The sequence below is a fragment of the Oryctolagus cuniculus genome, chromosome 17 (assembly GCF_051225735.1).
Source record: "Oryctolagus cuniculus isolate XC-2025 breed Fujian yellow rabbit chromosome 17, ASM5122573v1, whole genome shotgun sequence".
In the NCBI taxonomy this organism is placed as follows: domain Eukaryota; kingdom Metazoa; phylum Chordata; class Mammalia; order Lagomorpha; family Leporidae; genus Oryctolagus; species Oryctolagus cuniculus.
The window spans coordinates 9225189-9236554 of record NC_142883.1 but is presented as its reverse complement, the minus strand read 5'-3'; positions in this window follow the sequence as shown (position 1 = coordinate 9236554).

The window sequence follows — 11366 nt, the reverse complement described above, 5'->3', positions numbered from 1 at the left end:
AATAATATGTTGAATCTTAATAATTTCAGTGAGTGATGTTTTTTAACTGTTTTTTTGAAAGGACCTCATTTCACATTTTGTACCAAGCCCTGTAAATTATGTAGCTAGTCCTGCCTTGAAGACATGGGAAAGCATTGAGCCAAGTAGGGAGTTACTCTGAGATTTACCTCTGAATGTTCTCTTTACAAGCTCCTGCAATAATCCAAAGTTGGAATGCTACAAAATTAACATGACAAATAGATTTATACTTTCAGAGAAACACGAAATAGATGAGGACAGAGATACTAAGAGTCAAAATGTTTCCATGATCTGTTGGACTAGCTTAATCTAACATAAGTCGATAACATGAAAAAATAAATCAATCAAAACAAGAAGAAATGTGCAGCCTAGAAACACGGAGAAAATACCCTTGAGCACTGCCAATCCTTGCCTCATTCAAGAGTCTTATTCCAGGGCCTTTGTGCCTATTCTGGTTCTGTTAAACAGCTCTCTGATTACATTTTCCAGAGGACAGAGGATCCAACGAATCCTCCATTGCCTATGATTACTGGGTATTTATTTTTCTTAAGACAAACGAATAATTGTCTGAACAATGTGATGAGCTGAATAGTATTTATGTTTTAAGTAGCTAAACTTCAAGTTCACTTTCATCCTTGAAGCTGAGTAAACCCAAGGAACTGATACAGTATAATGAGATCAGTCATTATGAAAATTATAAATTAGGTTAAGTTTATCGATATTGATGCTTTCCTTGCCTTTGCTAGATTTTTGGGTGGGCAACTCTCCAGACATCCAGTGTTGTCATGGCAAATACTCAATGGGATGTTTCCAACCAAGTCTTAAGCACTATCTTAACTCACAACCAGAGCTTCCCTGGCATTATTGCAATTGGAATAAACCTAGAATCATCTACGTAATACAGATTGCTAGATAAGACTTCCCACCTAGGTTTCATGAATCAGAATTCCCCAGAATTACCCTTTGATTGGTGTGTGATTTAAAAAGTAATTCATCAGAATAGAAGAGGTATAAGGATTAGCATTTGGAAGTGACTGCTGTATATGTTTCCCCAATGTTTTCTAATTTATCACAATGTGTCTGGACTGTTAACTTATTTTACATTCAGTTCTCTTACAGTTTAAACATTTGTTAAAAGTGATAGTATCAAATAGTGCAGTAGGCGAAAACTACTTAATATATATCATTCAATTTTTTATTATGAAATGAAATGAAAATGGACAGGAACTTACTGAGGGATCCACTGTGATTAGAGACCTATGGGGAAACAGAGTGATTAGGGAAATATCAGCATGTGCCCCCACCTGTCCGACTAAATATGCCTCCTAAAATTTACCCTAAGAAGTTATTCTTGCATTATAAAAATCATTGTCATTATTCTTATATAATAAGTGTCTTATAAAAAGACAAAAGTGTTCTTGAAGTGGATAAAATGCAGATAAAAATGAAAAACTGTCAGGAGTACATCTAGCTCTGCCCTGAAGTCCTTAAATCAGCCTCTGAATTCTAGACTGGAAAGGGGAAGCAGACACAGACAGTGGATATAAAGACAGGGACTGAAGGGTCAGGTTGATAATATCAGCAAATTTAGAAAGTAGGGGGAGAGTGGTTCTGTGAAAATACTTGGAAATACTGTTAGTATTTTCACCATCTAGTTTTCTATACCATGACCCTTTCAAACCCTGCCAAATGTAACTGGCAAAAAATTTTGACGATGGAGGGGACATTCGTGAAACTGAAGTAGCATCCTATGATGCCTAATAGCCCTTAAGTTCTCAAAGAACCTGATAGTTAAATTGAATACAACTTACTAGTAGTCCAATTCTTCTCTAACAGCGTATGCCCGTGTATCGTCTTAGCTACTGGATGGTGGAGTATAGAGATTGGAATCGCAGCAAGAAAAAGCAAAATTAGAGTGGGAATAAATGGGAAAATAAGTCATGAGCTTAATTCTTACAGCACTTTTTGAAAAGGCGGTGGTTTGTTGTATTTTCACAGTAATTTGATGTATTTGTAAACTGAAAATCCAATGATTCCCCACTGTGTGCTCCCTAAAACCCTATGGATGTAGGTTGCTCCACTAACATTTGAACATGTCATTTACAAAGATTCTATCAGCAATGGTCCCACTCTTTCAAGATAGGTGTACAGCCAGAAGTTTCATGTCACTCGGTCATAGGAACACACTCTGCTGCTTTGTTCCAGGATTTCATGCAAATTCTCTGTATTCATTGCCCCAAAATACATGTCAGATTAAGTATGTTGAGAAATTTATACTATAGGAATAGTAATAAATTCTTCCTCTCTCCCTCCTACTCTCCCTCTCTCTCCCCTCGTGTGTGTGTGTGTGTATGTGTGTGTGTGTGTTCAAAATTGAGATTTCCAAGGTGAAAACCAATATGCAATTTTGGAAACGGAAACATGATGCAAAAATATCCTAAGAAGACGCAGGGATAGAAATGTGACAATCAGAGACAAGTGCATGGGGGTACTGAGTAGAAAAATAAGCAGGGGAATACAAGATAAATTTTGTAACTATGCATTTTTATAGTAGCTGTGTTTCATACATCCTTTTTTATGAAACCACAGGAAATTAAACCCTCAAAATTAAAAAGTTTATGATAGCTTTCTGTCCAAACTTGCTGGTTCTTTTAAATGGCCTAAATTCCTTTTCAGAATCCAATAGATAATTTCTAAAGAAAATTAAAAAAGGATTATCCAAAGAATGAATGAAAAGAAAATGTATTTCTTATCTATCTTTGTATTTCTCAGAGTTATTACTCTTTTCAAATATTGGTAATCTATGTTTCGAGACACATTTATTGTGTTCACTTTTCCTGACTTCAGATGTTTAAACCAGCATAGCGTTGCATTTTGTAAGCCATGTATCTTTAGTTACTCTTCAATAGACTTCTGGAATAGCAGTAATCATATGACTCATGCCAAAAGATCATGCATTTTATGGATGTGTTGTGAAGTTTTAAGTTTGAAAAATCAGTCATTGTGGAAATGAAGAGATACCTTGACATAAACTAGGATACAGCATTTTTTATTTGTGTTTGAAAGACTTTGGTGATAATAAATCACAAAACATATACGATCTCATTCCATATTTTAAACTCTTAAAAAAAAACAACTAATGCTGATATGATTGTGGAAATCATTCTCTAAACATATTATATTATATTTCTTTTTAAAAAAATTTTTATTTTATTTATTTGAAATACAAAGTTACACAGGGAGATTGAGCCACAGAGAGAGGTCTTCCATTCGCTGGTTCACTCCCCAGATGGCCGCAAAGGCCAGAGCTGTACTGATCCGAAGCCAGAAGCCAGGAGCTTCTTCCTGGTCTCCCACAAAGGTGCAGGGGCCCAAGGACTTGGGCCATCTTCTACTGCTTTCCCAGGCCATAGCAGAGAGCCGGATTGGAAGAGGAACAGCCGGAATTAGAACCAGTGCCCATATGGGATGCTGGCGCTTCAGGCCAAGGCTTTAACCGGATGCACCACAAGACTGGCCCCAAATGAACATATTATATTTCTTGAGACTATCATTAATGTCAACTAATCTGTACAATGAAAATTAAACAGCCTCCTGTAAGTCCAACAAATAATATCTTTTCAGTATTTGAATGGAATGGATTAACATGGAACCACCTTGGTAAGACATACAAAGAAGTAAAAGTTTGGTTAATATTTGTTTAGGTATTTTTCCATTTTATTTAGTCTCAACAGTTCCTGCTTCCAGGACAAGAATCCAAACTCTGTAAGATTCCAAGGCAAGACTTATTCAGGCGGAATACTTTGCCTTTTTAATCAAAAGGAAAGATGGGATAATCTCATAAAATAATCCTTTAATGTGATATTTACACCATAGGGCTTTCAGTCCTGAGAAGCTGAAATGAGTTGTATACTGGTCTACATTTACCTCCCTTACCCATTTCCCTACACAGTGATGGGTAAGGAAGGGGTGGCTGCTGGAATTTTGTGACAGTGACTAGTCACAGGATTTGCTCTTCCCTTTCCTCTCATTTGCTGCCAACTCTTTTTTTCACTCTGGATTTTACCAACATTTAAAATCCCCTCTATCCCTGCTTTGGGACCTGGTATCCTGGAATTTTACCAACTGTTTGCTCTTTAACCACGCTGAAAGAATGAATGCCTTTATTTCTTCAAAGAATGAAGAACAACTTATAACTTACCTCCTGCAGCCTTCCCCTTGAATTAATTTTCATTTTGTTCAAATAAAAATGAAGTCTGATGTTTTGGTAGAAAAAAAGAGAGACCTTGATGTGCAAAATTAAGATTGACCTTTTGAGATAAACTATATCCATTCTTTGCAATAAGAACAAAAGCAAGAGCAATATTATGATGTTCTTCAAAGACTAGAGGTTTAGATTTCCACCAACAAAATATAGTGCGCTTTTCAATAAATTTATTTCTTTATTCTTATAGAATAAATCATTATTCTTGCACAAAGGAAACACTAAAGTAAGATAACACATTTGAGATGTTAAGGTATGTGCTCACTTGAGAATTTCTTATATGATCTTGTAATAGAGTAAATTTGCTTTGGCTTAAATTTAGGCTACAATCTTATCTGTTGCTTAGAACAGAACTAAATTTTCATCATGCTCATACAACCATACATTTGATTCTCTCATGTCTTAATGCAACCTCTACTGACATTTTCTCTATTGTGAACATTTTAATGTAATGTATTTTTTTTGTCACATTGTTGTTAAGAACAGCCTCAATACAGTGGAATCATGTTCAGTGTATTATCCAAATATTTTCTAAGATCCATGAAAATAAGCATTCAACTATTAAAATAAAAAGAGCATATCAATCAGCTGACAAAAATCACCGAGGGCATCACACTTGGGGAAATATTTGAGTAAAACAGGATGCAAAAAGCAAAGTGGTTTCCTCATTGTGGATTATGTCCTCATACCACTTTCCTTAATTCCAGGTGCTCCCAGGTTTTTATCCAGTTGAACTCTTTCAAAACATGTCCAAAAAATTACCAGCAGTGTTTTTCTTCAAAGTGATAGAAGGGATGGCTTAACTGGTAAGAACAGACGTCCCACTGTTTTCATACTATCTGGGCACCTCTTTGTTTTTTTGTTCTAATAGTAAAAGCAAAAAAAAAAAATCTTAAATGTATCATGCTACTATTTATTTTAACGGGAAGCCCTGCTTTGGGGAACGATACTTGTTTACATCAGTTGGAAATCATATTAGTACAGGCACATTCTTTGAATTCAAACTCTAAATACACTCTTGTTTAAGGAGCACAAAGGCCTCGTCATGCAGGCTTAGTTAGAACTGGACAATTGCACAGCTTTGCTTTTGCCTGACTTCCATTCTAATCTGTTGACTTTTAAAATTGAATGAAAAACACCATTGTTTCCTTATAAGAGACTAGCACATGGAAGACAGGGAACACAATAAGGGATAGCATTACTCACCTTGGAGAACATGACTTCCAGGTGCCGTTGTCTTTATTATCCTTGTCATCAGTGAATAGTTGAACTCTTCAGTTGCCCTAATTCCTGAAATCAATATCAAGTGAAATTCAGAGGAAATAAAATCTTAAAAAAGATAAAAAGTGATGAATCATGAAAAGAAAAAAAGATTAAATGAAACTTGAAAGAATAAAATGTATATAAGGATAGGTATATTGAAAGTAGAAAACTGCAAGGCATCCTTTAAAAGGACATACACATCTAACCCAAGTAGTGGAACACTTTGGTTATATCTTTTAAAACTATTAAGAGATAAGTTATTGTTAATGGTGATAATTAAAATCTCTCAGAGCCATGGTTCTACTTCAATGTATCACTAAACTCACAAGCATTGTTGTGAATAATATTTGGGAAAATAACATTGGAATGGAATTTAGAAAGCCTGTCTTTAGGCAAATATGTGAAAAAAGGTGACAGGTGGTATTTTCAGAACCAAGCTATGAAGTGATGAGGCACTGTTATTTATTCTACTTGGTTGAGATACATCCATACAGACAGACATAGAAAGAGAGAGAGAAAACTCATCCACTAGTTCACTTTCTAAATGTTCACTATTACTTACTGATTTCAGGATGCATATTAATAGGAGGCTGTAATCGAAGGTGGAACCACAACTTAAACCCAGGCACTTTGATAAAGGATGAGGACATCCTAAGTGAAGATGTAATTACTGTGTCAGATGTCTGTCCAAATAAGCTGCTGTTAATAGAGTCTCTTGTTCTGATCACCCTTTTCCCACCACTGCTCTATAACAACTTCGCAGTCTTTAACATTTCACAAATCTGAGTCTTTTTGGTATCATCCTTGTTTATACAAGAATCAATCCTTTTTGTGATATTCTGTCTATTCAACATCACGTATCTTCATTCTTTTTTTTTTTTTTTTTTTTTTTGATAGGCAGAGTGGACAGTGAGAGAGAGACAGAGAGAAAGGTTTTCCTTTTGCCGTTGGTTCACCCTCCAATGGCTGCCGCTGCCAGCGCGCTGTGGCCGGCGCACCGTGCTGATCCGAAGCCAGGAGCCAGGTGCTTCTCCTGGTCTCCCATGGGGTGCAGGGCCCAAGCACTTGGGCCATCCTCCACTGCACTCCCGGGCCACAGCAGAGTGCTGGCCTGGAAGAGGGGCAACTGGGACAGAATCCGGCGCCCCGACCGGGACTAGAACCCGGTGTGCCGGTGCCGCTAGGTAGAGGATTAGCCTAGTGAGCCGCGGCGCCAGCCTTCATTCTTTATGTTGAATAATCTGTGCTTCTGATTTATCCAGAATCTTTGGATAGTACATCTCACTCATTATATAGAGGATTCTTCAAATTTAGTATTTTGAATGGACTATTGTGGTTATTGAGATACAGACTTTTAAGGTAGGCCTATTTTGATTCAGGGAGTATTGCCTTGTCACCCATATTAGTCAGTTAAGCACCTGCTACAGAAAAGAATTAGAGGAAGCAATTCAAAATATAGTTTCCATAATCAATATTCTTGGATTGAAACCCTGCATCACAACTCACTGTCTTAAGACTTCAGGTAAATTACTTCATCTCTAAAGTGGAAATAATTGCAGTAACATTATAGGATTGCTCTGAGCATGTAATCGAGATATTACAGATAAAACACCTGGCAGATATCATGGCTTGCATTAAACATTCACTCTGGCATGTGTTACACTAGTGTTATTCTGCTACTGTTATTGTTACTACACTTCTGATAAGAAGGAATGGTGTTGAATATGGCAGTGCCATTGGGGAAAACCAAACCAGGTGTATCACGCAGGGTTCTGGGAGGAAACAGATTCACCATCAGTTAACTCAAAGGGTTAATTGAAGATTGTTCAACAGAGGGACTATTTGCTGATATAGAAACAGGTTTAACAGAATTATAAAGGGATAACATGATGCCCAGAGTTTCACACACCAGTAGGGGGCCTTTCCATTAACTTCCTGAGCTTGCAAAGGAAACACAGTGCAGTGTTTCTAGAACCCAGTAAGTTATGGATGCTGGAGTGCAATCACTCTGCAAAAGCTCTGTTATACAACAGACAGCTCAGAAGGAAAGTGGCAAAAGAATATGTAACTACTTTCTCTTCTACTTAGTAACTTTCACTGACCATCCTAGCCAGAAACCAAAGAAAAAGAAGTGACACGGTGCAGGCCTTTTAGTTGAGCTCTGTAAGTTGAAAGCAAGGAGGAGCTGAATCTGGAGGAGTAAGTAGACAACGAATAATGTACAAGCTCACTGCAATGTAAATTTATTTTTCTTCAACTCCAAATAAGCCCAGTATCATGAAAGCAGGATGTGATTCTTGTTATTTGAAGAGTCTCTAATGAGATTATATAGGGCCTTGGGCTTTTATGGATCGTAGCCTGGATCTTCAACTTTCAACTGTAAGACTGAAATGCTCTGTAACCATAACCTTTGAGTTCTTGTAGTTTGCTTTGTGAGCAGTAAAGAGTGTAGTATTGTTTCAAATAAGACATTGCTGGCTGGCGCTGCGGCTCAATAGGCTAATCCTCCACCTTGCGGCGCCGGCACACCGGGTTCTAGTCCTGGTTGGGGCGCCGGATTCTGTCCCGGTTGCCCCTCTTCCAGGCCAGCCCTCTGCTATGGCCAGGGAGTGCAGTGGAGGATGGCCCAAGTGCTTGGGCCCTGCACCCCATGGGAGACCAGGAGAAGCACCTGGCTCCTGGCTTCAGATCAGCGTGATGCACCGGCCTCAGCGGCCATTGGAGGGTGAACCAACGGTAAAAGGAAGACCTTGCTCTCTGTCTCTCTCTCTCACTGTCCACTCTGCCTGTCAAAAATAAAATAAAAAAATAAAAAATAAAATAAGACATTGCTAATTTAGATATAGTATCTAACAGAAAATTATTTATTATTTAATGACCAGTTTTGGAGTTTATATCAATAAGGCTGAAGCTGAGTAATTTAGAGAAATCTAATCTAATTTACAATATATAGTTCGAACCAAGGTTACCATAGAATAATTCAGTGTTATAATTTAGCAAAATGGAGAGCTTTATTTGGAAGGTAATGTAATTATTTTTATTAATTCTTGTTATTTCAAAGTAATGTGACCCTTTTCTTAAGATTTATTTATTTTACTTGAAAGTCACAGTTACACAGAGAGAGGAGAGGCAGAGAGAGAGAGAGAGAGGTCTTCTATCCATTGATTATCTCCTCAGATGGCTGCAACAGCCTGAGCTATGGCAAACCAAAGCCATAAGCCAGGAACTTCTTCCGGGTCTCCCATGTAGGTATAGGGGCCCTAGGACATGGGCCATCTTCTACTGCTTTCCCAGGCCATTGCAGAGAGCTGGATCAGAAGTGGAGCAGCCTGGACTCGAACTGGCGGCTATATGGAATGCCAGCACCAAAGGCAGCAGCTTTACCAGCTATGCCACAGCGTTGGCCCCATGACCCATTTTTAAACTATGCTAAATTATATATTATGAACATTTAACAGGGACTTTTGGGTGGTTTTTTTTTTTTTTTTTACTTTTTAAAAGTATTTATTTATTTATTTGAAAGGCAGAGTTACATACAGAGAAAAAGAACTCTCTCATCTGCTGGTTCATTTCCCAAATGGCCACAGCGATCCACAGCTGGGCCCTGCTGAAGCCAGGAGCTTGGAAATCCATCTGGGCATTTTGATTGCTTGGACTTTCATATTGAGTTCTAATAATAGCATTAATTCTTGACCAATGCTGTCTAGTATTTAATATTTAGTTTTAAATTTCCCTCTGAATCATCATGAAACATTGCAAATTGTTTAAATAAAAAGCTAGTATATTTATGATGCTGACCAATTATTTGAGAAAACTTCAAGATATTAGGCTTGTTTCTCCCTAAAAAAACTTTAGATATAGTGGTCAAAATGGTGCAAGTCTCCTCTGGCTAGTACCTGTTTTTCTACAAAATACTTACAAAAGGAGTAATTTTCAGCTCAATATACTTTAGGGAAGACACGAAGTAAAAATAAAATTCATAAGTGTTACTACAAGTATTTGTCACATATGAGGGATCTTTAAGAAGTGCATGCATAAGGGTGTTATGAAAAAACTATGGATGGATTTCAAAAAATTTTTGCACAAAATAAACTTTCTTTCCATTCCATTTCCCATGAACTTTCTGTGGTACACTTGTATTAGAAATAATACACTCCACTGCAACCTACAGAAAAAAGAATTAAGGCAAAATCAGATTGAAATCACACACAAAATATTCCAAATAGCATGACTAATGTCAACATCCAGAAATCTCACTCATTCCACACACATTGACCAAACCACGTCCCATTAAAAACAAAAAATAAACAGTTCAAAGAGATGATCAGGAAGCACTTGACCCAATGATTTGACCACAATAAAATATTTATGATTCTCTCTTTCATTCAGGAAATTATTTGATACCATCATGGAGTGAATAAAGTTGGAAGCAAGGAAAGAGTATTGACGTCAACATTTGTTATAATGGTGAAATAAATACTGGGTGCGTGGTTAGCAAATCCTGTGACAGTGAAACAAATACACAATCCATTTGGACTAACACCAGAAAAATTTGAGTACTGAATAGATGCATTTTTAAAAGAAATATTTATTTGATAATCTTAATCACTATTGCTTAAATTTTAGAAAATTCATAAAATCTAAATTCTCTAAATCCTCTTCACCCGTAATTTTGCCTCTCCTAGAGATATTACTGATATTATTACATTATGATTAGGTGTTTTATTTCATTTCTTCACAAAAGAGGTGGTTCTATTGTGATGGAAGTCAATAGAAATATAAGCATTATCAGGAAAATATAATGGAGAAATGTTAGGAGACAAAACTTTGTTCCTCTCCAATTTTGATCTGGCAAAGTAAAAAAATATATTACACACATTCATGAAAATTTTAAAATCCAAGACAGGTAAAAGTATTCTGCAATATGGCCGGCGCCGCGGCTCACTAGGCTAATCCTCCGCCTAGCGGCCCCGGCACACCGGGTTCTAGTCCCGGTTGGGGCGCCGGATTCTGTCCCGGTTGCCCCTCTTCCAGGCCAGCTCTCTGCTGTGGCCAGGGAGTGCAGTGGAGGATGGCCCAGGTGCTTGGGCCCTGCACCCCATGGGAGACCAGGAAAAGCACCTGGCTCCTGGCTCCTGCCATCGGATCAGCGCGGTGCGCCGGCCGCAGCGCGCCGGCCGCGGCGGCCATTGGAGGGTGAACCAACGGCAAAGGAAGACCTCTCTCTCTGTCTCTCTCTCTCTCACTGTCCACTCTGCCTGTCAAAAAAAAAAAAAAGTATTCTGCAATATGTAACCCTATGTAAATATCACTTGTCAACATCGAGATTATCTCATTTAATTTCAATCACTGTACTAATTCTTATGGCATGTCACTTCTTGCAAATCTGTAGTTAACTCAGCATTGCAGTTGTCAGGAACTGGATAAAATGTATGTCCTCCAAAAGAGTTAAGGCCTGGAAAGATATCTTTCTTGTTGACCTTTTATATCTACATGCAACATACTTTTAGCGATAGCAAATATTATTTGAGAAATTGTTATGGATTCCAAATTCTTTTGAATTTCCTACAATGAAAGAAGAAATATTCTCCAAGGCTCAAGATCATTATTCCTTGACTACTAGGTACAGAACCTGTGTTATAAGAAGCAGGAAAAATACCTTTTTTTGATGCCTGAATCCCACCCTTTTAAATGCTTTCCTTTACATTTTTGAGGCAATAGGTGAGTTTTTTCAGAATTTTTTCCAGTAACTCTGCCATTTGGGAAAAAGATCCTCCAGAAACAGATACATTTGTTAAGAAAGAAGACAGAAAGACAATCC